The sequence below is a fragment of the Thamnophis elegans genome, chromosome 2, assembly GCF_009769535.1.
Source record: "Thamnophis elegans isolate rThaEle1 chromosome 2, rThaEle1.pri, whole genome shotgun sequence".
NCBI classification, from domain to species: Eukaryota; Metazoa; Chordata; class Lepidosauria; order Squamata; family Colubridae; genus Thamnophis; species Thamnophis elegans.
In genome coordinates, this window is record NC_045542.1 from 135,936,401 (window position 1) to 135,964,342 (window position 27,942).

The 27,942-nt window shown below is 41.1% G+C and overlaps 1 protein-coding gene across 20 annotated transcripts in view; it reads left to right on the forward strand.

Annotated features, from left to right (window-relative positions):
- MAGI1 (membrane associated guanylate kinase, WW and PDZ domain containing 1) overlaps positions 1 to 27,942 on the forward strand; it is a 508,140-nt gene that overhangs the window by 239,728 nt on the left and 240,470 nt on the right. The window lies entirely within an intron of this gene.

Consider the following 27,942-nt stretch of genomic DNA (forward strand, 5'->3'; position numbering starts at 1 on the left):
TGATCATATGATATCCCACGTTAGGACCATCAGTACTTAGGATCATATTTGTGGGGCTTAATTTCAGTTGTAATTTGAGGACTCTATTCTGATCTAGGCTTCCTGATACAGTAAAACACACACAATTAAGTCCAAAAACCCTCTTTTTATTTCAAAGGCTGTGAATTATATTCATTTACAGCCCATAATGAGTTCCAAATAATAGTAAAGAGTTCTACAGCAGGCTGCCAATGTCCTTCGGGATAAGGCTGATAAGCACCCACCTTTATCTTCTTTGAAAATGCTGCCAAAGACTTAATTGGCAATTAGTTTGGCAAGGCCACACGGAACAAAGAGTCCAAACGTATTTTCAGAAGGTAAACTGACCAGCATGAACCAAGTTGCTTCCTGTAAAGGCTCATGTGCCTTTGCTCCTCTTTTATGTCGTATGGGAGGTGCCAATCACCTCCAAACCGTACTCTCGAGTTGTTCCTTCTATTTTAACTGTTCTTACCTTCTGGCACCTCTGCGCATGCATGCACTGGGCACGGGGGGTGGGGGGGCTGTTCCTCTGCCTCCCTGCTTTCCGACTCTGGAGGCTCCTGATCACTGCCAGACAGCCTCAGCCCTATCTCTGCCTCCGAGCAAGCCTTCCCCAGACTCCAGGACTGGCCCATGTTCCTCCCCAACCTCCTCACTATCTAACTGGATTGCAAGCTACACAGGCTGGAGTTGGACCACAACAGACTCTTCATATTTCCCTTTAATTTTCTCATCGAGGATTACCTATATTTTCCTTTCATTTTCTTCTCTTGTGACCTAATTTAATTGACTTACTATTTATGTTTCCAATGTTATTCTTTGTATAACGTTACTTATCCTGAAAGGGAATAGCATGGTGCATTTGTGTGTGTGTATACTAGAACTTCAGTCCTAATACATCTGGAAGGCAGTAGGTTGGGAAGGGCTGCATGAAAATGTATGCAAGGAAATGTCTGCTCTTTTAAATCCTTTGTATATGTATATCTCTTGCTGACTTCCTTGAGAACATTTCTTTTCCTTTCCAATTTCAGAAACGACAAATAAAGCAAAAGAGGCTAAGTTTTCTGTTGGTTCATTTTTCCCCCCTGCGTTGCCAAGGTTACATTTTGAAACGCTTCTGATCTGATTCTTTTCTGTGATTTATTGGGCATGGCTAGGAGCTAAACTACTTTTGGTTGCTTTTAAATCTCACCCAGGGCCACGATTATAGAAATAGATTTGTGTTTGCATGTTGGATGGGGATTGGAAAAAGGGACCCGTGCTATTTTATTCCCACCCCTCCCCAAAACAGGAAAAGGAGTTAATGATGCTGAACAAGAAACATTTCAGTGTTTCCCATGAATATGAATGCATGCATTTGTAGCTCACTTCTAGGGAGGAGAAGTAATAGACATTTAATGCTACCTTGACTGAGCTACTTGTCAAATATTATCCTGTCTTTCCTGTCTTCCTTTTCTTTACAAGGTTTGGCTGTGGTAAACATGTTTAGGCTTGTATTAGACTAAAGCTCCTACAGTATACGTAGGATTGTCTGCAGCTGGGAGTTTGTGGGAGATGGAAAAAAGAGAAGGAAGAGAGGGATTTTTCTTCGAGGTTGAAGATTAATCTGGCTGCATACTATTTTTGTTTTAATTCTTTGATACATGTGACCAGAAAATCCAGTGCTCTGGGCCAGTCTCTTCTATTGCTAGTGGATTATGAGGTTGAGCATTTTTGAAATGGAATTTCCTGCTGATTATGGAGTAAACATGTCAAAGGCTCACAAGGTCGCTTGCACCAAGCAGACCTTGGTTGCCTGCTGATTGTTATTGCTGCAACCAGAGGTCTTATGGAATTGATGATTAATGGCCCAGAATATGTAGAGCAGCCTCTTGCCTCAGCATCCTGGGTGAATTTCATTAGAAATCCGTGCATTTGAATCTAATAATGCAGTTGCATGTTGTGCAGCCACATTAAAAAACATATCAGTTTAATAAAAGGATTCTACCAGAGGAATCTCGCTGGGTGCAGGCACCACCTGGTGCAATGGTAATTTTATCTAGAAGACCTGTAATTAGGCTTTACACTCCCCCCCCCCCAATAGGAAGAACTTGCTTGGAACAAAGAGCTAATATCAGAGTTGGACAGCCACAGATATTCTGTATTATATAAGCAGTTGGCTTGCTGATGATGAGATGCGGAGATAATTCCCGGGAGATAGTTAATACCTTGTTGTGGGAAGAGATGTAAGCACTGATCCTGAAGAGATGTAAGCACTGATCTGGTGTGGTTACAACTTAATAGGCTCTTTCTCAATTGGGACATACTAGACTACTATTGCCCAGTCTCCAACCTTTTAGGGAAGGTTTATGGAAGCAGGGTGGCATCAACTACCCAGCACCTAAAGAAAATATATTACGTTGCCTTCAGGGTTCAAGGCCAGACATGGAAAGGAGGCAGCATTGGTTGCACTACTAATGGAAGACCTTCATTGGGTCATGGATGGAGAAAGTATGTTCATCTCGGGCTTTTTAGGTCTCAGTGGGTTTTCATACTACTGGTTTATTTATTTATATTACTAATTTGATTTATATAGCCATCCATCTGGGGCTCTAGGTAGTCCTTAGAAAAAATAGATAAAATACGTAGTATAAAAAATAAAACACAAAGCAACCAAGCGCTATCAAACAACTATCAACATAGCTAGGAGACTGGCTCTGTCACACATCCAAGTCTTAGGTCTCCCTCCAGATTGGCAATATAGTTCTCCCACTGTCACCTTGACAACCCGAAAAGCTAGGCAGGGTCCTTCTGAGCCTTTAGCTCCTTCCACTAAGGAGCTGCAGGCTATTCTATCTCTTATATGACCACTACCTAGACTGCATCTCTTTGCTCCATGTCCCAAGGTGATTCTCAGAAACCACTATAGGTGTCAGATTGTCAGATCCCAGTGCCATTAACTGCCTGCCCCACCATGTTTTGTACCAGTTGAAGCTTCCAATAAGGGCATGAATGACCATGAGCAGGAACCCCTGTACAGGGGCAGGTGCAACTATACATAACACTCTGCAAGTTTCTAGAACAGGAGCTATGAATCCAAGAAGATTCATGATTGAGTACCTGATCAATTTGAATTGGAAGTACCCTATTCAGAATGAAAGAGGGAAGGTCTCCTGAACCATTTGGTTTTGCTTGGGTTAAATCAAAGCCCATTGTGGCCCATTCAGAAATGCATATACTCCAAGCACTGAGATAGAACCTCCCCAGCATCTCTCTGGCAGTCTAGGATGGAGATAGAAAGTTGAGAGGTCCTTGGTGTTCTCTGAGCTTTATGGTTTTCTTGCAGATGTTTCCTTACCCAAACTAGGTAACATCATCAATGCTAGTCAACACTATCCCTCAGCTACAAATATTCTCTTTGTAGATATAAAGTTGAATATTATCACCATGTTGATTGTATCTCACTCCAAGCCATCAGATGAACTCATCCAGCATCTTTATGTAGATGTTAAATAGGAGAGGAGAAAATCTCCTACAGCACCTGAAAAGGATGGACCTCTCCACCCCCCGCCCCTCATCACTAACTGGAGCCACAGAGGAAGAAGAAGAATCAACACAATCCTATGCTGTCCACCTGCAACTTGTAGAGCTGGCTCAGAAGGATACCATGATCACTCTGCCCAGCTTACTCTGCTCATCATTGTCTTTGCCTGCCTTCCTTTCATTGGGTTCATCGCAGTCATGTCTGGGATAGGACCACAGAAATATCCCATAGGCCATTGGGTGAAAATTACAGGCAAGCGAGTGTGTGTTGCAGTAGTGGGTGGATTCCTACCAGTTTGGCCTGTTTCAGCCGAACCAGTACTGGTATGGCAGCCTGGGTCACTGGAACCGGCAGCAACCCAGGCCTGGCACTCCTCCAAATGGGTTCCCTGGTCTCTTCTGCCATCATCACAGTATGTTTCTGTGCATGCGCAGCAACGTATGGTGGGCATGCAAAGCGAACAGCGTGCACGCAAAATGCCCTCTCAGTGAACCGATAGTAAGCCGGTAGTAAACCGATTAGGAACCCACCACTAGTGTGTTGGCCATGTAGCACTATTGGCCAAGTTCTTCTTTCATACACTGGCTAGGCTTCCTTTTGTGCACTGGCTGGGGGCTTCTTTTTTGATATATAGGCAATATATAGGTGTATCAAGAAAAAATGAACACCAAAAGCAATACAAAATTTTAGTTTTAGCCCCATCTTTATTTAGTCTATTCTACTTTACCATTCAAAGAGGAAGTGTTTAAAAGTGCCCTACGAAATCTGAAGTCCCCTCCAACCCCCTCCCCAAAGCACATGAACTATAACTAAAATTTAGCAGCACCAAAACTGAATAAGAGAAATCTACAGCTAACAGTAAATAAGTAAGCATTATTGCACTCCCGTGTGAGTTTCACAGGCGCCCTGTACAGTAGGAATAAAAAGAAAAATAAACAGGAAGGATGCGAGGTAGGCTGAGAGTCAATGTGAAAAACAGATTAGGTAGAAATGAAACATACATTTCATGCTTTTTTAAAAATTCTGCCTGGAGAGAGTTCCCTTCAGAATCTTCTAAGAAAAGACCTTCTCTCTCCCAAATGCTCTGGGGTTATTATTATGGTTTTGCCTCTTTCCTGTTCTGTCGATTCCAGTTCTTAAGAAACATTTTGTGGAGAAATTCTAAAGGCTTATCTACCAATTCTTCTGCATCTTAGGCAAGTAAGTTAATTATTTCACCCAATTTGTCCTAGGTTTCTAATCAGCTTATGGGAATGGAACATTTTTATGGTATCTTTATCATGCATTAATATTTCCAGAGATAATTTTAATTACACTATGCCCTCTCTGGAAGTTACTAAAGCTGTTTGAAGACTATGTAACTTGCCAGCACACATGAAGTCCTTACAGTACATGCCACATATAAATTATATGAAGGCATTTTTTAAAAAAAAATTCACAAAAATCATGCTCAAGAAAAGTAGCACATAAATCAGGAACATGTTGTGCAGTGTTCTAAATAAGAGGTAAAGGATTGGATTTAGGATTGGATTTATTCGACTTGTATGCCGCCCTATTCCCGAGGCATACAAGTCGAATAAATCCAATCCTAAATCCTAAAGGAATACATTCACAGTAACATCAGAGCTAATACAGAGATTTGTAGTTACTAAGATAGTCCAGGAACCCCTCCTATCAGGCCCCAAAACCCAAGAAAGAACCACTGATCTAGAATGTGTAGACAAGTTCTAGATTTTTCTTTTTAAAGTTGAGGACATTGTCACCATATTTCTGTTCCCCATTGTCTGCTTCATTATCCAATGCATAATTCATGCAAACTAATGATTTTCTGCCCTCTGATATGCAGAATTGGGGATAGGTCTCCAACAAAAAAAAAATGATGGGAAAGTCACTTTTGGTTATTGATTGCATCCCTATCCCTTAATGTCAGGGGAAACTGTAATCTGTGGAAGCTCATGCAATAAGAATATAGCAGTCACATTTGCTGCAAAAGACTGTAACCATGGATACAGCATCGGTCATTGCTTTTGGATACAGATTGGGAAGTGGTGATGGCTGCTGCTGCTGCTGCATCTTGGGCATTGTAGAGCTGGCAGTATGGACCAATTGGGAAAGATTTAATTGAAGATGCTGGATGGTAGGAGTAGTAGAGGGACCACTGTGTTTCTCTGGAGGAGTCTTCCTGAGGGGAAGGTTTTGAGCAGAAGATGCAATGAACTGTATCCCTAAAATGAGATGTGCTGTGACAGTAGGAAGGTTGTTATGTCTTCCTAAAACATGTATCCGGCACAGTATCTTGTTCTGAGAAATACTGTATTCTCCTGAAGTCAGGCAAGGGGACTTTGTGTACTGGACTCTTATGCTGACCTGTATTACAATGCATCTTTCACACTAGGTGACGATTAATCCATTTAATTTTCCAGGTTTGGAGAGAAAAAAAGGACTCCTTTTTCTTCCTTCAATTTCTTTTCTTTTCTTTTTTTTTGCCAACACTGTAGATAGAGTTGTTTCTGCTTGAAACTGGCCAAAGACTAAAAGAAAATGCCAGTCAGTGAATTCCCTCTGTTGCTTAGCTCAACGTCTTTTATGGGTTGTTATTTTTTTTTGCCAGTAAGTTTCTCAATAGAGATTGTGGGAAGAGAGTTAATGATTTAGTGGCCTTGTTTCTTTATTAGTTCTCAGCACTCTTCAGTTTTCTCCCATCATGACTAAACAGCAAAGAGGTTCAGAAAATTATTTGGTGTCTTTACGGCAAGGAGTCTGCACTGGGGTGCTTAAATAGTTCTAAAAGGTAATTTGATAGAAAATTAGGAATCAACAAGGAAGAAATGGAAGTCTTTAGCAGATTTATTAGCGTACTTTATTGTTCTTGGGGCATTCAAAATCGAAAGCCCAGTCACTGGAATATTTTTGGAATCAAATGATTGTCTCTTCCCCAGAGGAACAATGAGTTCAAGTGGCAGAAGGCCATGTGAGTTTTTCGTCCTTCTACCCAACTCTAATGATGCAACACCATTAAGGGAAAATTAAAAGAGTTAAGGCTTATTATGAGTCCTCCTTTCAGTAGAATTGGATAGCCATCTGGGAAAATGGACTTCTATGGACTAAGGCTTTGATAGTTGAAAACAGCCCACTGTATTTGTCAGTTATGTTTCTATTGCTAACATTCCTTTTGCCTTTCTCCCACTAGCTGAGGAATAAGCAATGTGATACTCAGAGTCTTCATGGGTATGAAGATGCCACCAGAGGTGGGTTCTGGCAGGCACTATTGCTGGTTTGCTTGTGTGCACACAGTACGCGCATGCACACGGCAATTAAAATTGTTCTGCGCATGTGCAGAATTTAAAAACAAGATGGTGGCGCCTATGGCGCTAGCAGGAGAACTGGTTTGGGGGTTTGGCAGGCCTGGGTCGCTACCAGTTCCAACGACCGAGGCTATCAAACCACTACCAGTTTGGTTGAACCGGTCCGAACCGGTAGGAACCCACCACTGAATGCCACCATTAGCACCATCATACACTTTGCTTTACCCAATATTTTTATTGTAAAATAAATCAATTCATGGTGCGAAGTCAGGCTCCAATTTCTAGTTTCATTTCTATTTACAAGAATGCTCTTGGATCTCACATGGGTTCAAAAGCCAATTTTCAAATGTTTCTTCTGGTACAGGAGTGTCAAATTCACATTATCACGGCAGTGTCACGTGACGTATTGGGACTTCCCCCCTTCACTAAACTGGGAATGGGTGTGGCCAGCATGTGACGCATCCGGCCCACGGATTGGGAGTTTCACAGCCCTGTTCTGGAATAATAGAATAGCAGAATTGGAAGGGATCTTCAAAGTCTTCTAGTCTTAACTTCTGCTGTGTTAAACAAACCACATTTGGGTCCACCCATGTTTGTTTAGCTGGTCTCACTGACAAAGTTCTTTAACAAAATAAAGAATTGGAAGGGACCCTGGAGATCTTCTAATCCAACCCCCTGCCCAAGCAGGAGACCCTATATCATTTTGGACAAATAATTGTCCAATCTCTTATTAAACCACCCACACTTTATAGAGGCAAGTTGCTTCATTGATTAATTGTTCTGTCAGTAAATTTCTCCTTACTTCTAGGTTGATTCTATCCTAGATTAGTTTGAACCCTTGCTTTTTGTCTTGCCCTCAGGTGCTTGGAGAATAGTTTGATCCCTTCTTCTTTGTGGCAGCCCCTTAGATATTGGATCATTGTTATCATATGACATAGAAATGTACTGGCTGTTTCAAAAAATTAAAAGATACAGTTAAAGTTGATAGGCACCTTCCTGGGTATATTAATTGAAGATTGGGAATTAACGTCCTACACTAGTTTGCTTCTCTGTTGCATGGCTTTTGAATAGCCATACTCATCATTGCAGCCATTTCATGAATAATTAAGCCCTCTCCTGACAGCCATTTTGTGACTTCACTTTTGACAGTCTTTCATTATGCCAAGCATGCTCTAAAATACTGTTGACTTAGGTCCTAATATCCTCAATTTTTTAAAATCTCCCTACTCTTTTATTTTTATTTTAAAGCTTTGTGACATAATTGAAAAAAAAATATTACTGCACTTTAACCTCCATCTATTTCCAACTTCACATCTCCTGTTCTGGGCTACAGCATAACTGTGCCTAGTGATAAACTGTGTTTGCATAGTTCGATATTTTGGCTGCAGTCCTAAGCATTTTTTTTAAAGTCCCATTGGTCTGAGTGGGATTACATTTCAGATAAATGTTCTTAGAATTAGGCTCCTGTGACAGAGTGGAATCAAACATATCGGATTTCAGGCTGCTCCTGTGATCAAGATTCTTAAATATTTTACACATTACTGCAGATTACATGATACTGCTGTATCTTTCGGAAGCTTTGTGTGGGGCAAAGGATCCAGATTGCACAATACCCTTACTTTACCATGCTGTCTCTCCATTCTTGTTGGTTTTCAGTATTTCTGTTAAAATCCAAGAAAGATTTTTAACTCCTGAGTGGAGAGAGATGTTTTGAGAGACCTGGAAATTTTCCATAGCTGAAAATTCTGTTTGGATTTCAGCATGGACCTTTAAAAAAAAATCCTCTCAGCTGGTTGCAGAAACTTGCAACATTCCTTGCTGGCTTCCCCATTGATTTTCTGGGAAAGGCGGCAGGGAAGATAGCAAACGGCGATCACATGATTGTGGGCATTTGGCATTTGGTTACAAGTGCAAACAGGTTGCCAAGTTCTCAGATTGTAATAACCTGATTATAGGGCTGCTACAATGACCATAACCTCAGCCACTGGTTGTAAGTCTCTTCATTCAGCACCACTGTAATTTTGAATAGACGCTGGGTCATAAGCCAAGGACTGCCTGAACTGTGAAATAACATAGATGAAATATCTTTAGTTTCTACTCCTTTAAAAAAAAGGGGGGGGAACTCTCTCTGCTTTATCAATAATCAAAGACTTGTCTTCCAGGAAGAATTACAGCTTAGAGCTATGAAGTCAAGATTGTTGGAAAGTTGCCAAGGCAGATTGTTTAGGAGTGGACAGGAGGTGCTTCCCATTTTCACAGGATTGTTTAGGAGTGGACAGGAGGTGCTTCCCATTTTAAAAGGCATTTTAGTGTCAGAGGCTACACTTAATTAGTGATTTAAGAGCAAAATTGCAAAAAAATATTATTATTTAGCTGAAAATGTAATACTAATGACCCTTGAAGGGCAGCTGCATCTTGAAAATGAGAACTGGTATGGTAAGTTGATTTAGTACATATTAGACAACTTTGCAAACAACACTAAAGCAAACTATGATTAAACCTTCCTTTTTTTACTTCAACTGTGAGCAGGAGATTGGAGGATCTTGGTTTTTTTAAAAAAAATTAAATGAACAATTACTGTTATATTCAAGCTTGGATGGACTGTGGTTATTTTTAGTGTTATCTACAGAGTAGGAAAACAAGCCAAATTCTACCTTGACTAATCACAGTTAGTTGGAGATGAAACATTCTAATGTCCCCCCCCCCCCACAGCTGCATTGAGATTTCAGAAGGGAAGGAAGTATGCACTAGTCAAGTTGTATCTCAGTAATGCTAAGTTTAATGTTGGATGAATGATAAACTGTAGTTTAATGTTGAATGAGGTTGAAATCACTGGAGGCATCCAAAAGTATCTTCCATATCATAGTCAAATATATTAATAGAAATGTGTTGAGGGACTTCTCCAGTAGTTATTGTGCTAAATTTTAGTCCTGTCAGAACAAAAAAAGTAAAGTAACCGCTAAATATTATCAGAGAGGGTGCAGAGTGAGAAGATAATGCAAAACACTGACCCTTTTATCTGAAGTGAACCATCTGTGTTTGATATCCACATCTTGCTGAGTTTTCAGTTAATGTGAATATACAGTTTGATTCTCCATTTGGTGCTCCCACATGCTAAGTGAATCGGTTCCAATATGTACTGATGCAGACATTGGCTTCGTCCTAAAAGCCATCATATTTTCAGTGTGCCATGAGCACTAAGATACAAGTACTTCAGTTTAAGAACTTTCAATTAAATGAAAGTAGGTGAGATTACATATACAATTTGGAATGAATGTTCTTCTGAACTGTATATAACTGTAGCATCTTGTTTCCATCAGCATGGTATTTACCTCTCTAACAGTGGACCTTGTACAATACACAATTTTACATCTTGAGTTAATGGTCAGTTTGAAACTAAATGGCTGGAAGCTTTTTCTGTTTGCTCAGCTTTGCTTGAGGATCCTAAACTAGATCCTAAACTCCAGGAGGATCCTAAGCTCAGCTTTGCTTGAGGTTCCTAAACTGGAGACTAAAACATATGAAGAACGGTTGCAGGAACTGAGTATGTCTAGTTTAATGAAAAGAAAGACTAGGCGAGACATGATAGCAGTGTTCTAATATCTCAGGGGTTGCCACAAAGAAGAGGGAGTCAAACTATTCTCCAAGGCACCTGAGGACAGAACAAGAAGCAATGGGTGGAAACTAATCAAGGAGAGAAGCAACTTAGAACTGAGGAGAAATTTCCTGACAGTTAGAACAATTGATCAGTGGAACAACTTGCCTCCAGAAGTTGTGAATGCCCCAACAATGGAAGTCTTTAAGTAGATGTTGGATAGCCATTTTGTCTGAAATGGTATAGGGTTTCCTGCCTAGGCAGGGGGTTGGACTAGAAGACCTCCAAGGTCCCTTCCAACTCTGCTATTGTATTGTATTGTATCTTATCTCCAAAAGATCCTTATAGAAGATTTTCCCTTATTGAACAAAGATTACTATCTGCCTCCAGTCCAAGGCCTGCACAGTACGCTTGGCCGCACATACTATTTATTTATTTTATTAGAAAGTTACACTTGGTATGAGCTGTGGTGGCACAGTGGTTAGAATACAGTACTGTAGGCTACTTCTGCTACCTACCAGCTGCCTACAATTTGGTAGTTCAAATTTCATCAGGCTCAAGATTGACTCAGCTTGCCATCCATCCGGATTTGGGGGGGCAATTATGATGACCCTGTAAACTGCTTAGAGAGGGCTGTAAAGCACTATGGAGTTCTAAGTGCTGTTATCAAATCTTGGTTTTTATCAAATTGCTGAATGAGTAGGAATCTCACTACATGGCTATGATGTTTATACAATATGCCAAATACATAGTTCGGCATCATTTCAGATTAATTTCTCCAAATACAAAGGAGCCACAGAGAAATTGCAAGAAACATTTCCTCAATCCCAGATTCCTTCTGATACATTCCAAAGCCTTTGTTGTCTTTTAGGTCCTATTCTAAGGCTTTCCTTTCTGAACTGAATAGTATTACTATTTTTTAAATGTAAAGGATGGAAACATTATCTCACTTGGGAATATTTATCTTCTACATGAAACTCCTAGGTGAAATCATCTATTGGCATGTGATGGAATGCTGTCAATATCCTGATGGTACTACAGGTAGTCCTCGACTTAAGACCACAGTTTGAGACTATAATTTCCATTTCTAATCAACGCAGTTGTTAAGTGAGTCATGCACAATTTTACAATCTTTTTTTGCAATGGTTGGTAAGCGAATCACTGTAGTTTGTAAGTGAATCATGCATTATGAAACAAATCTGGCTTTCTCCATCAACTTTGCTTGTCGGAAGCTCCCTGGGAAGGTTGCAAATGGCGATCACATGACCCTGGAATGCTGCAGTTGTCATAAACACATGCTCCTTGCCAAGCACCCAAATTTTGATCACGTTATCATGAGGATGCTTCAACAAGTGGACCTATTGCTACTTTTTCCAGGATCATTGTAACTTTGAACAGTTGCTAAATGAACGGTTGAAGTCAAAGACTATATGTCTATTTCCACACCTGGCCATTCATATGAAATTGTCAAGGCTAGAATGGGGACAACAGAGGCTGCAGCTCAATCACACCAAGATCGAGTGGTTTTGATTTTTGCATCCTCTGGATGATTTTCCATCTTTCACTCTATGGAGTTGCATTCCTCCAAACTGGGGCACAATCTGGGGTTCTTCCTGGGCCCCTGTCTCCCCTTGGCGGCCCGGCCCTTGCACGGATTTGTCTCGTGTGTCAGTTGTGCCTATTCTGAGAGGCTCTGCTCACTTTCATGTCTCTTCCTCATTCGATTACTGCAATGGAGTTTACATGGGGCTGCTCTTAAACACTTGGAAGCTTAAACTGGTCTAGAATACAACATGTGTACATTTGAGCATCCAGAGTTTCTCCGTATGATGTGACTATGTTGTACTTTGTTACGATATGCTTCTGGATCAATTCAAGGTGCTGGTTATCACCTTTAAAGTTCTTCATGACATGAGCCAGATTAATTGTGGGACCACCTATCTCCAAGGGTTTCTATGCTATGTGGATCATGCACCACATCACCTCCATTAAACAGGATCATCTTGCAGAACCAAGGAGGGACATGATTTATATATTCAACTGGGTGTAGATATTAAAGTGGGAGACTGAGTTTTGTCCCACCCAAGGGCATGAAAGCCAGCTTAGGCCAGTTACTCTGTCTCAATCCAACCTACTTCATATGATTTTTGTTATGGAGAAAAGAGGAGGAAGGAGCATTATATATGTTTGTCACCTTGAGTTATTTATTTTAAAAAAGCAGTAAAGGCAGGGGATACAAATAAACAAATAGCCACTCAAGCCACATAGGCAATTCTGGGCGGCTGATAAAGATTATGTTTATGTTGATGAATTGCTTATATGGTACCCTGCCCTCTTTCTTTCTGTATACGGGGTTACTTTTAATTTTGTTACAGATTTAGTTTTGTTTTGCTATGTAAACTGGTTGCTAGCCACCTAGTGTTATATATTTAAGATAGGCAGGCCAAATAAACTATATTAAACAAGGAAACAAATCAACTGGGTTTGCTTTTTGGATTTGCATGTGATGGGTCACAATTATTCTTTAGCAATCAAGAAGAGCATCTCCCTGCATCCTAGGAGATCTTGAATGAATTTCTGGAGCACCAGACATTATTCTCAAAATTATTGGTTGTGCAATGAATACCATATTTACTTAAGAGGAAAGCTAGTCGTTTCCTCCAATGACTTACCTTGAATAGTAGAAAGACCCCACTCCCTTCTAGCATTGACGATGTTACCTAGTTGGGTACTGAAATGTCTGCAAGAAAACTAAGTCAGAGAGTACCCCACAGTAGAAAGTCAATTTAGATTCACTCAGAATACAATAGGAGAGGTAGGGTTTCTTTCTCTCACCAGGTTCATTTTTGTGTTTGTGTGTATTTCTGGTACACCTCAACATTAGAATCATTTGACTTTTTGCTATACTGTAGTTTAATAACCTAAGAAATCACTGAATAAACTACTCAGAATGTAGCATATGAATTAGGTTTGCTGTCTGCTTTTTTGTTTAATTAATTCTGAATCTGTCAAATATTCCCATGGTACAATGGGACGCTCATTTTATGAAAATATCCTTAGTTGCATTTCCTGCACAATTAATAATTTTAGAAAAAAAATCCATTGGCTCCAATTAAAGTGTTTTTTTTTTAAAAAAAATCCTTGAAGTTCCAAGTTAGGAATATTGTTCCTGTCCCAAACATGAGCTGCCTTATCCATTCCTCCAGTGAAATCCATAATCCACAGCAGATGGAAGAGTGGAATGTATAAGTTTGGCTCTTGCATACAGCAGAAATCCAGCCTTCTGGGCAGACAGTCTGTCCAGGATTGGCAAGCGGTTAGTGATAGTGAAAGCAGTTCAAGCAGGGCAAGAGAAATGGCTCACTTCCAGGTAAAAGGCAGGAGAGCCAGACAAGCAAATAAAATCTGCAGACTGATACCAAGAACTTCACTGTGCGGGCAAGTTGGATGCCTCATGCAAAATGTGCCTTTATTTTCCAGGGTTCCCCGGGAATTGGCTGCACTGATAAGAAGACAATTAGTGGCAGACAAGTGAGGTTGAAGGCTGAGACAGAAAGGGCATCCCAGGAGTCTAATTGTAGAAATACCTGAAAGTACTTTAGATGGAATCTGATAGTGGATGACACAGCCTAATAAAAGTGAATTGATCAGCAAGGATTTAATCTGTTTTATTCAGAGAATCTGAATCCAGACTCCCGTTCCCATAATTGGCCACAGTTCTAGGTTGTAATTAGGATGCTTACATTAGTCAAAGGAGTATGATTTTGCTGTAGAAAAGAACACAGCAAGCAACATAGCAAGTAGCATCTGATTTGTGAGGTCCTGTCTGTTAACTGCAAGACATTGGGCCCAGATTTTAACAGGCAATGTGATACGCTTTGGATAAAGACGGCAGAGGGAATGTTTTAACTGTGGTCCCAAAGGTGCTTTTTCAAGAGGCAATTGGAGTTTCTTGTTTTTGAAGACATTTCACTTCTCATCTAAGGTTCTTCAGTTCTTTAACTCAACAGTTTTTTTGGATGACAAGAGAAGTGAAACATCTTCAAAGAAAAACAAAGTCCAGTTGCTTCTTGAAAAAAGCACTTTTGGGACAATCATGACCTGGATGACTGAGAATCTCTCTAGACATTCCAGCTGTATTTACATTGTTGGTCTGCCTAAAGATCAATACATTTTTAACATGAAATTTTGTCATACCTTTTTTAAAAAATAAGGACCCAACTACCCCTGCCTTCTTTTAGAGACATTATGACCATATTGAGTAGGAACGATTTTACCACCAGTGGGAAAGGAATTAGATATTCTCTGATTGAATTAATAGCAAAGAAAAGGTGAAGTGGCATTTTTGAAGGGAGATTCAGGTGCAGCATCTAGATTGAAGAGAGAAGCTGAGCTGGATGAAAGAAATATTCAAAAAGTGTGATTTCCAGGTTTTGTTCCAAAATTAAACTGAACTTCTGATGGAAAGACAAGGACCATTCAAAAAGCAACAACAACAACAAACAGAACCACTCCATTTGCACAGACACACATTGTACATCCATAGATACTCAGCCTTTGGTTCTGTTGCCTTGCAAAACCAGGGCAGTACCATTTTGGCTCTTCTTTGGCAGTTTGCTTTATGGGAAGCTGCCGAGAACAGTTTCTTGCAGAAGGAAAGGGATTCCCAAACCCATCTGTTGGGATTTCACTTGGCAACAAGTCCCTGGGGGCTTTGCGGTCTAGATCTCCAATAATTCCTTCCTGGAGGAATTGCTTTGCAAGGCTGCCTTAGTTCACACTCCTAGCTTTCCAGCCAGATAGAAGTTGTTGTCATGTGTTAGAAATGTCACCAATAAGATAAAAAGCCTGGCTCCTGCCTCTTCTTCTCTTAAGGTGCTGCCGGCTGCAGCCCCACCATCACTCCCCCCCCACCCCTCTGCGTCTCCCCCTTTTTTGTGTGTGTCAAGTGGAAACTTCTCTGATGCGGTAAGCCCCGACCACCCCCCGCCCCCCCCCCCATCTTCCACTCCTCAGCCCTGCCAGCCTTTCCTCTGGCGCTCTCTTTTCTGGAGGGGGGAACACCCCCACCCTCTCTCTCTATCTCTTTCTCTCTTTTTTTAACCACAGCGCCGGGGATCGTTCAGCGTCCCGACTTTTTAGAGGCGAAGGAGGCACAAAACGAGGATTAATCCGGACGGGCTACGTTTGGAGGAAGCCAGGCAAGTGGGAGCTCTGCGCGGCGGGCAGGGAGTATGTGTGTGTGTGTGTTGGTGGTGGGGTTCCTCCGGCGAAGACTCGGTGCCGCCTTTGCTTTCCGAGCCGCGCAGCTTCAGGCAGGCGGGTGGGCCGGGGGAGGGGGTTGTCTCGCCGGCTGGCTTCGCCCCTGGCCAACCCGGGAGGCCAGATGGCCGTTGGGGAGGCTTTTCTGGGGTGGGGGGGCTAGAAGCGCACTTTGCGGGAGGCCCGTGCCTGGCCCCGGGCGCTCGGTGAAAGAGCGAGGGTCAGTGGAGGCGAATGAGCCGGGACCAGATGCCCGGGCGCACAATGGGGGCTTTTGAGAGCGCGGCGAGGGGAAAAGCGTGCGGTGCGGGGTTTTGTCTTGCCTCCGCATTGCAGGTTGGAAAGGGGCCGCTCCGCTTCAACGAAGCGAGGCCGAAAGGGGGTCGTCCGCGGGGTGTGTGTGAGGGGGGGCTCTCCCTGCCTCCCTTTCCGAGGGAGGAGGGGGAAGCAACTTGTCTAAGAGTGGAAGGAAGAGCAGCCAGCAGCTGATGGGTAGCCGAGGGGAGAAAAAAAGGCGGTCTCAGTGGGTTTTTTTTTTTGGCGGGGGGGGGGAGAAAGCGAAAGAAAAGGGGGGAATCTCTCAAGGCCTCTCCTTGCATATTCATGGGGGGACGGCAGGTGTTGCCCAAAGTATCCCACCCCTCCCCCGCCTTGTAGGGTCGGTCTCACCGCCAAAAGGATGGCTGGCCGAAGGATGAGTGGCTTTGCAAAGCTGAATCTTTGTGCCCGAAGCAATCCAGCCTGAATTTGTAAAAAAGGGGAGGAAAAAAAGAGGGCGGAACCGGCATCAACCCCATTTCCAGTTCATCCCCAGAGCCTGGGAATGGGGGAGAGAGAGAGAGAGAGAGAGAGAGAGAGGCGAAGCATGTGGGCGCTCGCACTGAAAGCAGCGCGGCTCCCTGAAACCGACAGCTGCGCCCTGCGCCCCTGAACGGCCCACTTTTTTTAGCGGGGCTTCTGAGGCTGGCCCGCCGAGGTCGGAGCCGGAGGATTTCCCCTCAAAAGGGGACGGGCGGAAGGGAGCCTTCCTCCTCCTCCAAACGGCCTTAGGTACAGGGCAGAATGAGCGGGGGGGGGGGGGAGATTCGTCTGGCGGAGGGAAAGCGGGTTGGCTCTTGAGCCTCGGACGGCAGATGCTTCGCGGAGGGAGGTCAGGCGCTTGCATTGGTTGAAGCCTTAGCCTGGCTCTTTGGCGTGCGTTTTTCTGTTAACCCGTTGTTGGGATCGCCGGTGAGGTATTTGTGGGGGTCTGAAATATGGAAGGTTTACAGTGGCGTTAAATAAAAGGTTAAATTTGATTTCCTCCTTTTGTTGGGGGGGGTCTTTCTTTCGAGAGTCGGGATTTGATTTCGCTATATTTCCCCAGTCATTAGAGCAACGTTAACCAATAATGGACACTGGTGGTTAAAAAAACCCAGTTTCTATCTCTCTCTCTTTCCTTGCTTTTGTTGACATATCCTATTTCCGTTTCACAACGATTTCTTGCCATGATGGGGTGTCTTATGTGTCAAATTGCATTCCACTATTGGGGGCAGTGGGGGGAGGAGGAATGCCCATAAGCCTTGCACCTCCTTTGTAAAAACCCTGTAGTTATTTCCATCCCAATTAAATGTGATGTACTTGTTGCAGAAACCTACTTTTTATTTGATCCCTGGGCTACGGATGCCTGCGGTTTTAGCCTCTCCAGGCTGATGCTCATTGTAGGCACACTGGACTGCAGTCTCCTTCAACCTATAGAAGAGGGTGGGATGATGGCAGCTGTAAACCAGCATATCTGTAACATCAAGTGTATACTAGGGAGAGCTGGCATAGGTAACCAGATACTTTTGTTTCTTCTAGGAATTAACGTTTCCAATATGTTACCTGGTATGTTTTAAGTGTGGTATGAAATTAGTGAATATGTTGTTATGAATGGAAAGATAGAATATCCCTTTGTGTTCTGTTTCCCCCCCCTGGCAATATGTATGTATAGTATTTCAAAGAAATCTGGTCTTGCTGGACAGATTTAAGATCCTTCATGTCTTTTGATACTGTCCAACCACATGCAAATTACAGGCTCACCAGTAGGATCCATGTAAGATATCATCTCCCACTCATAACCAGTGTGAAGTTGCATGATGCATCCATTCTTTGTGGATGTTTTAACTAATAGCTATGGCTAATCTTAACTTCATTGATGTTTACAGTAGATCAATTTGATGAACAGCAAAATCTTTTGTAATAGTATTTGAATTCCATATCAAGTCCACCTGTCCATGTGGGATTTATCTGCAAAGAAGGACATTATTGATCATGTTGACAGTCAAGCCATTTGAGATCCTCCTCAATCCAATCCTATTAATTTAATTTCACTTGATTTCATCTCTCTTCATGCTACTTATTTATCACTCTGCTAAGCTACTTAAATACTATTCTGCACCAGCAGATAATATTTGCAAGTGTAATGTGTCTTTAATATTGACATCGATGGCAGGAGCATCTCAAGATTAACTATCTACTGTTTAAATGATTTGCTTTTAAAGTAGGAATGGCAGGAAATGGGTTATACAATGGAAGCATGAAAAAAGGCCTAGAATGGCATATCATATATGATATGCTCCCCACCCCCAGTTATGGGTGGACATATGCACAATATTTCATATTTTATACTATCCCCATTGACATGTTAACTTGATTTTTTTAAAAAAAAACTTTCTTATGCAAATAAATGTTTTGAAAACATTTTATGTTAAAATGTGTAGGCATTTAATTTAAAACTTTAATCACCATGGGGGTCATAATTTTGATCGTTTTCTTCAGACAGTTCATAATTAAACTAGGTAATATCATCAGTGTACTCAAAGCTCAGAGAGTACCAAAACCCCGACAGTTCAATTCCAAGTTGCAAATATTTTGTTTTATTATGTACTGTAGTCTCCATCTGATTTGTTTACATCATGGTCTCTGTGGTTCATATACCTGAGAATTTATGACTTTGCAAACCTAGTTAGTAATTTTCCAATGCTTATAGAACTATTGGTGGGAACTTTGTCCCTATGCATTAGCTCCCACCAAACTCCTTCTGTTCATTTTTGATTGCCACAGCATTAGTACAGCCCCGTGATGGCAAACCTATGGCACGTCTGCTACAGGTGGCATGTGGAGCTCTCTCTGCAGGCACGGGAGCCATCGCCCAGCTCAGCTCGGCTTCGCCGCGCATGTGCATGCGCACACACCTCCCACTAGCAAACTGATTTTCAGGTCTCTGCCCTGCCTGTGGGAGATGCGTGTACAAGGGCAGAGGGGGTTGTGCGCAGGGGGGCAGGGGGCTCATGTACACATGCACGAGGGGCGCCCCCACATGCTGTTTTTTGTTTCAGGAGTCTACTAGGCCCAAAATGGGCCACAGCGGTTGCGGCACCCCCCCCCAGTCCATTTTTGGTCCCAGAAGGCTTCAGGGAGGCCTTCCAGGCCTAAATTGGGATGTGGGGGTTTGCGTGCATGCCTGGAGGAGCACAGGGGGGTTGCATGGGAGGTGGGGGAGTGCGGGGGTTATGCATGCATATGCAGGAGGGGCACATTGCATTGTGGGTGTGGGCGATTTCAGCACACAAGGACAAAAAGGTTCGCCATCACTGGTATAGCCTAACCCTAACTCTGAGCTGATCATATTTCTTTATAATTTGTGGTTTTTCTTCTTCTTTTTTTCTTATTTTACTTACTCTTTATTCACTTTTCCTTAAAAACTCTTTAGTTATTTGTTGGGTCATGTTGTTCTTCCTTTGCAGGAATCTAGCCTTCAGCCTTATGACCACTTGATGCCTAACCAACAATGCTACATGGCCAAACTCTGCCTCTTCAATGGGCACAAATTGTGTTTATTTTTCCCTGGTCACACTATAGACACTTGTAAGCACTAAACAGCTTATCATCATCATTCTTTCTCTGTGGGAGCAATCTTTTAAGGGTGGCAGACTACAAAGATATTGTAGTCCTTCCCCCATTTTCTTTCAAGCCTCCTCTTACAATGTCCCCTAAATCGACTGATAGCTTCTTTGTCTCTTCAAAGAAGAGATCCTATTGATCCTATTTTTCACTGCTCTCCAGATTCTCATGTCTCTGCTGTGTGATTATCAGCATTGAAGAAAATACTCATTAAAGGTCAAAGTCTTCTAAAGAATCTACCACACTCAATTCCAAACAGAAATAAATGGGAGAAAAGGGACAAATCCCATGTTACCTCTCCAATTCCAGGTCCAGCTGCCTTGCGTTTCCCTCCACAGTATTTGCAGTGCCTCCAATTTGAACAGACTAATCCTCACAAACTTCTGTTCAGGCATAGAGTCTCAGAGGGGGTGACATGGAACCGATATATCTTCAGACTATTTTCTAATTTTCTGGGGTAGTTAAAATTAATTCTCTCTTTCCAGTCGCCATAAGATCATCAAGATTATGCCTAATGCCCACTCTGTTTCTAAAAGGTTTCTCTCCCTGATTTTGTTCCTTAGAGGTTTATTGGTCTTTTATTTCTTCAGAGATTTATTGATCTTCTTGGCAGCAACTTTTTCGTCATCTCATTCAGTTGGACCAGTACTCAGTGGAAGAGCCCGAGATATTGTAAAGCAGAGTATTTTAATATTAAGTAGTTACAACCGCATCAGGAAATTTATATGGCCTTAGATTTTTTTTTCATTGCTATTAAGCCATACAATCTCCTCATGTCATTCTGTAGTACAACTAATACTTATTTCTGTGAATCTGATAATTATGCCTCTGATGTTTATTTGGTTTGTTTGAGTTTTTTATGTTATTTAAATTGGGGATTAAATGCCAACATTCAATGGACAGCCTCCATTGTTTGAGTTTTTTATGTTATTTAAATTGGGGATTAAATGCCAACATTCAATGGACAGCCTCCATTCCAGAGGTGGATTCCTACCGGTTTGGCCTGGTTTGGCCGAATAGGTAGTAACTTGGCGGCCTAGGTTTCTGGAACCGGCAGGAGACCCAGGCCTGCACACCCTCAAACTGGTTCTCTCGACGGTGCCGTAAGCGCCACCATTTTGTTTTTACTTCTGCGCATGCGCAGAGGCATTTTTTAGTACCATGCATGTGCATACAGTGTGCATCAAGCACGTGGCACGCCCCTGAGCAAACCCACTGTGTGGGTTTTGTGCTCCATTCTGTGGGTTGGAAGGGTGGTAGTGGCAGGGAACATAGAAGATCAGGCATACCAGTTAGTCCAAGTTACTATTGCTTCAGTGGTTCTCAATTCAGTGTTTCCAGCTATGTCAAGCCAGATTTTGTGGCAGCAACTTTTTGTCGTTTTGAGAATCGTTATAAGGGAGGGGAATTCTGTTGGTTCAAGTCGATTTTAATAAAGGTATCCCAGTCAAGTTCCCATCCTTGTTAGTATCCAGAGATAAGAGGCAAAAATAACTTTTGTTGTATCTTGTACTTCAAGCAAGAAACCTTCTGAGCTGATCCAACTTCTCCTTTCAGTAAAGACAAGACTTCCATTCAGACATTGATTCCCTCTATTTTGCAGCTTGAAGGATCCAATTCTACAATTTTTCTTGAGCAAGGTAGAGGAGGATATGATGGCTTCTTGGAAGTCTTCTAGCCAATTGGTAATTCTTTCAGGGCTTTCCTTGGCAACAGCTTTTCAATTCTACACAGTATCAGATCCATCAAGTTTTAACTATTTTCTTGCATTTGAAACAGATAAGCTTGTTTTTATTCTTTTATCAGGTGGTATTTCTCTTTATTTGAACCTGCTAGAGAAATATTTCTTGAAAGATTTATAGCATAAATAATCCAACCAATCCCTGTAGCACTGATTTTTCTGACAGTGGCCATCGACTAGATATGAATGGCAGGCATCCTATGGACAAGTGAGTAAATTTGGAATTTTCAACCATTGGAGTTATTTTTCAGAATGTTTGCTATATAAACAAACCTTCATGCTCATTTTTAACTTTTTTAAAAAAATTAAACATATATATGGAAAGTAGCTTCTTTATTATGATTGTCCCGTTTTGAATTTCTTTCCATATCTTCAATAGCTTTTGTTTGCTAAAGTAATTCATCTTTATATTTTTAGATTAATCTTCACCATGAAAGGGGCTTTGCAAAAAAAAACATTCCAAAAAGTAGTGATGGCTTAGAACATGTAAACATTTCTTTATGGATCTGCAGGATTAGAAAAGATGGGACAGGGTTTACATATTATGGAGTTGTCTATCAAATATGTGAGAAGATTTCAGTTTGGGGTAGCACTAGTTACTTTAAGCTTCTTGTTTTAGATATTGTACAAAAAGAGCTGAATTATTCTATGGTGATAAAAAAAAATAGAAAGACCTTTTTTCCTTTTGAATAAAATGTGTTAGAAAAGGTGCTATCATACTCCTGATTGTTCATTTACTCTAAGTAATTGTCCTTTTGGGAAACTGTTGGAGTCAAAAAACTTCATGGATGAAATGCGTAACAATTTGCTTCCTGCAGCTTGGTCTATTGCAAATTTCAATGATTTCTAAAGAGCTTTTGTTGACTTCAATGGAAGGGAGCTAACTATTAAAAGCAAAATATTAGAAGGGAATCTAGGTTCTATTAGTTGAGTCCAGCTGGAAGAAAAACAACAGAAATTACAATTATGCTGGAGCTGAATTAACCTTTAATAATGCTTAAACTTCTACTACAACTGTTTAGTAGACAATTTCATTCAGAACTTCTAACACAGAATGTTCATGTTTCTAAAATTCTGAAAGGACTGTATGTGGAACATTTAGTGTGAGAACTGTGCTGTTCCCAGTCCCTCTCTGTACCATAACAACATGCCTCTCCAGGTTCTGTTATATCAACAATCAGCAATCAAACACATTGATTGAAAAGTGTAACCATTCTTAAACAAACATCTACATTCACATAGTCAATCTTATATTGTTGGTTACAAATGGCTTGATGTGTTGGAAAGAAAAAAATGCAACTGTTCAAGGCATTATTTTAGAAGCACGGACCAATTGGATTGCTTAGGATTTTTATTTTATTTACAATAAGAAAATTGTCTTTGAATTTCAGTCATATATTTGTTCCCTAAAATACTCCCACAAAGAAACCAAGTACCTTAACTAAGGTTTGTGCTGATACTTCAGAGCTCTCACGTTGATATTCTTTTTTATCCTTCCATTCACATTACCAGAGAAACTTCAACATAAATTATGATATGAATGCTTGCAAAACTAATGTATGAAAAATCTGAGCTGTTGAGTAAGAGAATTGGATGTAATTGTGTCGGAGAAAACTGGTGCATTCATTTCTTTGTTATTCAGATCTCTCTCTCTTTTAAACCTCACTTGTATACTGCTCTTAAATATTCTGGTAGGCATCCTGATAATCCTGCATAGACTCCTTAGTTGTTAATCCTGAGCTGCTGTCCATTTTTAATATCCATTAGAATTTCAGAGCATTTATATTTATTTAGAAGATTTGCATTGCCACCCAGCTCACATAATCATAACTCTAGGTGGTGTAGATCAAATAGATTAAATGAAAAACAATGATTGCAGGTTAAACAGATCATTAAAAAAAAATCTATAGTCAACATATCAAACAACATATACTATGAATGGACTCAATCCAATGCAAACTCAGCCTTTAAGAAGGCAGGCCCTTTTATTATCCTAACACAACACCTGGAGGATAAATTAGAATTTTTAAACTTTCCAAAAAACTAGCAACGGCATGGCTATGTAAACCCTGTGGAAAGAAGATCATTCCACAGAGCAGGTCTGGCACAGAAAATATTCTTAATATATTATGCTCCTTAATGACTGCATGAAGATTTTTATCTAGCAAGTTCCCAGAAAATAATGATTCAGATTTTCATTTAAATTGAAGGTCAGGTTGGCCAAAAGTTGGATTACAAAGTTTAGGACTATATGGAAATTATTGCTGGAAATAGATATTCTGATCTTGCCTCTTGACACTTTTTAGAATGTCCTAGTTTTCCTCAAAGTTATTCTTATTTTCTTTCAAAATAAGGATCAAGGATTAAATGTGGATTAGACACGCTAGCAGTGGGTTAGGCATACATCATGCAGCAGCTATAAAATTAGTGGCATAATCTATAGGGAGTCAAGCTGTACAGCAAGTGTAACTGAATTAAAGAAGGCAAACATAATATGATTCAGGAAGAAGACAGTATCAGTGCTTGCAGAGAGAATTTTACAGTCTTATAAACATGGGTTTTTAAAAGAATTCAGATTCTTGATCTATCTAGAGCAGGAGTGTCAAACTTGATTTCATTGAAGGCCACATCAGGGTTGTGCTTGATCTTGGGGAGGGGGGTATGGCCACAACATCACTTGTGTCAGGGGTGTCTGTGGTGGCCCGGGTGCTCTGCCAGCGAAAACAGGCTCACTAGCTCTGTTTTCGGCTGCAACAGTCTCCTGCAGCCCTCTGCCAGCGAAAACAGAGCTTGTGGGAGGACCACATGGCTCCATTTTCATTGCCAGAGCCAGTCCTTTGCTGTTTCCAGGGTGGCTCCATGGGCCAGATCTAAGAACCCCATGGGCTCGATGAGGCCTGCGAGCCTTGAGTTTGACACCCCTGTTCTAGAGAATAGTTGTCTGATCTGAATTGCAACATGCTTGTATGGTATTTGTTAAATTTAAGACTACATTAAAGCAGATACTTTTTCCTGGCCCTGCGTATTTGCTAGAATATACTTCCTATGAGTTATTTTATTTCAAAGGGTACCCTTTATTTCTTTCTGTATCTGTCTCGCCATCCATCCATCCATCCATCCATCCATGTATCTATCTATCTTTTCTACATTATCCATCTCTCCTAAGTAAATCTGAGTAGTTTACATCATCATCATCTCTGTAAAGTACACTTTTTAAAAACTTCAATCAAATTCAGAGAACCTGATCTAGGTTACAGTGCTAACTTAAGAAGTGGGAATGGTTCCCAGAAGGGGAAAGTTGCTGTGGATTTGTGCCATTATCCAGAATTTTTGAAGGCATGTTTTTTATTCCTCGGATACTAATTAAAATTGTTGATGCCTCTGCCCTTAACTGCGGTTTCCTTTCTGGCAATATTTTGTTACTAACTCTTGTTCAAATATTTGTATTTTAATATGTTTAGCAGTCTTTTAATACCTTTACAAGTTTGGTGGAATGAAGAAAAGTTGATATTTTACAGCTTAGTATATAATGACAGAAAATTGTTCTTTTTATATATACTTATATTAAGAATTTTGATTATAATATCTAATACAAACTAAACTTAAAGAGAAGAGTAAAAGTGAAAGAAAAAAGTTAGGATATAATAAAGACAAAAGAAATATATCTTTCAACACAACAAGAAGAAACTTATTTGGTGACTCTTTACCTTCTCTAAGGTTGCAAACAATTATCTCTTTATCCTATATTTCCCCTTAGTCATAAAGCATCATCCTGTCAGCCCCTGTTCTTAAAGGGTTGCCAGGAATAATAGCATAGCTTTGATTAATATTAAAACTTTGATTAAACAAGTCTACTTTTTATTCCATCCTTTTATTTCTAACAATCTTAATCTTTGTTCATGCAAAAATTATTGTAGTATTTGATTTCATTTTGTCTCATCATACAGAATTCTTCAAGGCTTTATTAGCAAGTGTCTTTGGGGAAAAAAAGTTCACTCTTTTGATTTGTCATTTTGTATTTCCATTTTGAACTTCAAAACATGAGCCACTTTTTAGCCAAGATCTAGTGAAATAGCTTTTGCTAAGCCATTCTCTTGACCTATTAGTTGTAAATCTACTTTCAGATAAAATTTGCTCTATATCTGTCATTTCGATAATGATATCTTTCAACCATATAGTAGTCTATGCCTAGAAGCAGAAGACATTGTTGATATGTATATTATAATATAAAATATGAGAAATATGGTGACCTAGTGGTGAAGATACCCATCTCCCACTCGGAAGGTTGAAAGTTCAATCCTAGGCTCTTAGGGTGCAAAGAAAACATTTGTTGTTAACTCCGTGTAGGCGTAGGAAGGGCATCTGGCCAATAAATGCTCAGCTCCTAACTCTACTCCAAATTAAGGCACTACAGGATCGTAAAAAAGGAGTTTTATGTAATATAAAACATTAGTATATTAAAATCATATATATATATATATATATATATATATATATATATATATATATATATATATATCATTATATATATATATATCTCACACAACATAATATGTATTAACAAGTAACGTTGCAGGAGAACATGAATAATTTCAAAAGAATAATCCAGAAATAAAGATAGAGCAATCATGAAGCTTGTGAGAAGCAAATATTCTTGATAATATTTGATACCAAGGCCTAGCAGTTCTTAGTTTACTTTATACACCCAGGAATATAACACTGGATGTAGAACAGTTTTATACTTGGAAATAATGTTGTTTTCTTTGTCTTGTGGGGGCAATATATCAGTTTGAGCTTTTATGGAAATGAAAGTTCTCAGGGTTGGTGAACTGCCACAAAGCAGAGTTCTGAATTACCAAGCTATGAACTGATTGACTTAAGATCCAATATGGATTCTCGTTTTAGATTATCAAAATATATGAAGCTCCCTATTATCTGTAATTGAGTCAGAGTAGGAATGTTGTATTCTGCTAAATGGTTGGTTCTTGTGCATCCATAATTTAATGCCTAATAATGTCTGTGGACTATTATCTGTAACTACTAATTGGGACCACTAATTGGTAATTCTACATTCATCTCAAATTGTAAAAAAAGTTCCCAAAAGCTTTGAAGTTTCTAACGACCACAACTGAAAAATTGTTCATACCGTATATACTCGAGTATAAGCCGACCCGAATATAAGCCGAGGCACCTAATTTTACCCCAAAAAGCTGGAAAAGTTATTGACTCGAGTATAAGCCTAGGGTGGGAAATGCAGCAGCTACGGTAAATTTCAAAAATAAAAATCAGTGTTATTTGAAACTCAAAGTTATGTTTATTCAAGGGACCCGCTTAATTAAAGTGTTCTATAATATCAGTATGACTTATAATACTGCAAGTCTGCAATATTAAAATACTTGTATAGGGGATCCCCGGGATCCCCCGAAGAGATCAAATCACAACCAGTATGCCACCTTCTTGGTATATTGTTTTTATTTCACTGAGTTTTTTAAAATGAGCATTATTTCATCCTTTTTTTCTTTATGTTTGATTGGTATCTGCAATTTGTGTTAATTCTGTTCATACATATAATATAAATGAAAAACCCAGCTCTCTTAAAAAATATTTTAAGTTCTTTCTGGTGCTCCCTTTTAGAATTGGCCAACTAATATTTCTGTTCACCCAACTAATGTCAGGCAGAGTTAACTGAAAAAGTAATTTTTCATGAAAGGACATTTTCCTAGGATTTTAATTGTTCTTACTGTCAGATTGCTCGTTATTTCCAGCTTGAGTCTCCTTCTGACAAGTTTCCATTGCTTCTTGTCCTGTCCTCAGGTGCTATTGCTGCCGCCGCCTCCTCCTCCTCCAACAGCACCAGCACATTTGCTGCCCAGCGCTGCGGCTGAGGTGAAGCCGCCAAAGCTCCCGCTGGCGCCCCCGCAGCGTTGGGCGGATATCCGGCAGTGCTGTTGGAGGAGGAGGAGGCGAACCAGCCTGCCATCGCCGGCCACCGCTAGCCCCGCCGCTCTTCCCACCCCCTTCCAAGCCCCACAGTCCAGCGGATGGAGCAGCGAAGCCCCGGGGCTTCGCTACTGCTCCCCGCATTTTCTGCACGGGGATCCCTTGGAGAGGGGATTCCAGCCTGCCATCGCCAGCCACCGCTAGCCCTGCCGCTCTTCCCACCCCCTTCCAAGCCCCACAGGGAAGAGCGGCAGGGCTAGCGGTGGCTGGCGATGGCAGGCTGGAATCCCCTCTCCAAGGGATCCCCGTGCAGAAAATGCGGGGAGCAGTAGCGAAGCCCCGGGGCGTCGCTGCTCCATCCGCTGGACTGTGGGGCTTGGAAGGGGGTGGGAAGAGCGGCAGGGCTAGCGGTGGCTGGCGATGGCAGGCTGGAATCCCCTCTCCAAGGGATCCCCGTGCAGAAAATGCGGGGAGCAGTAGCGAAGCCCCGGGGCTTCGCTGCTCCATCCGCTGGACTGTGGGGCTTGGAAGGGGGTGGGAAGAGCGGCAGGGCTAGCGGTGGCTGGCGATGGCAGGCTGGTTCGCCTCCTCCTCCTCCAACAGGCAACAGCACTGCCGGATCCAGTTGTAG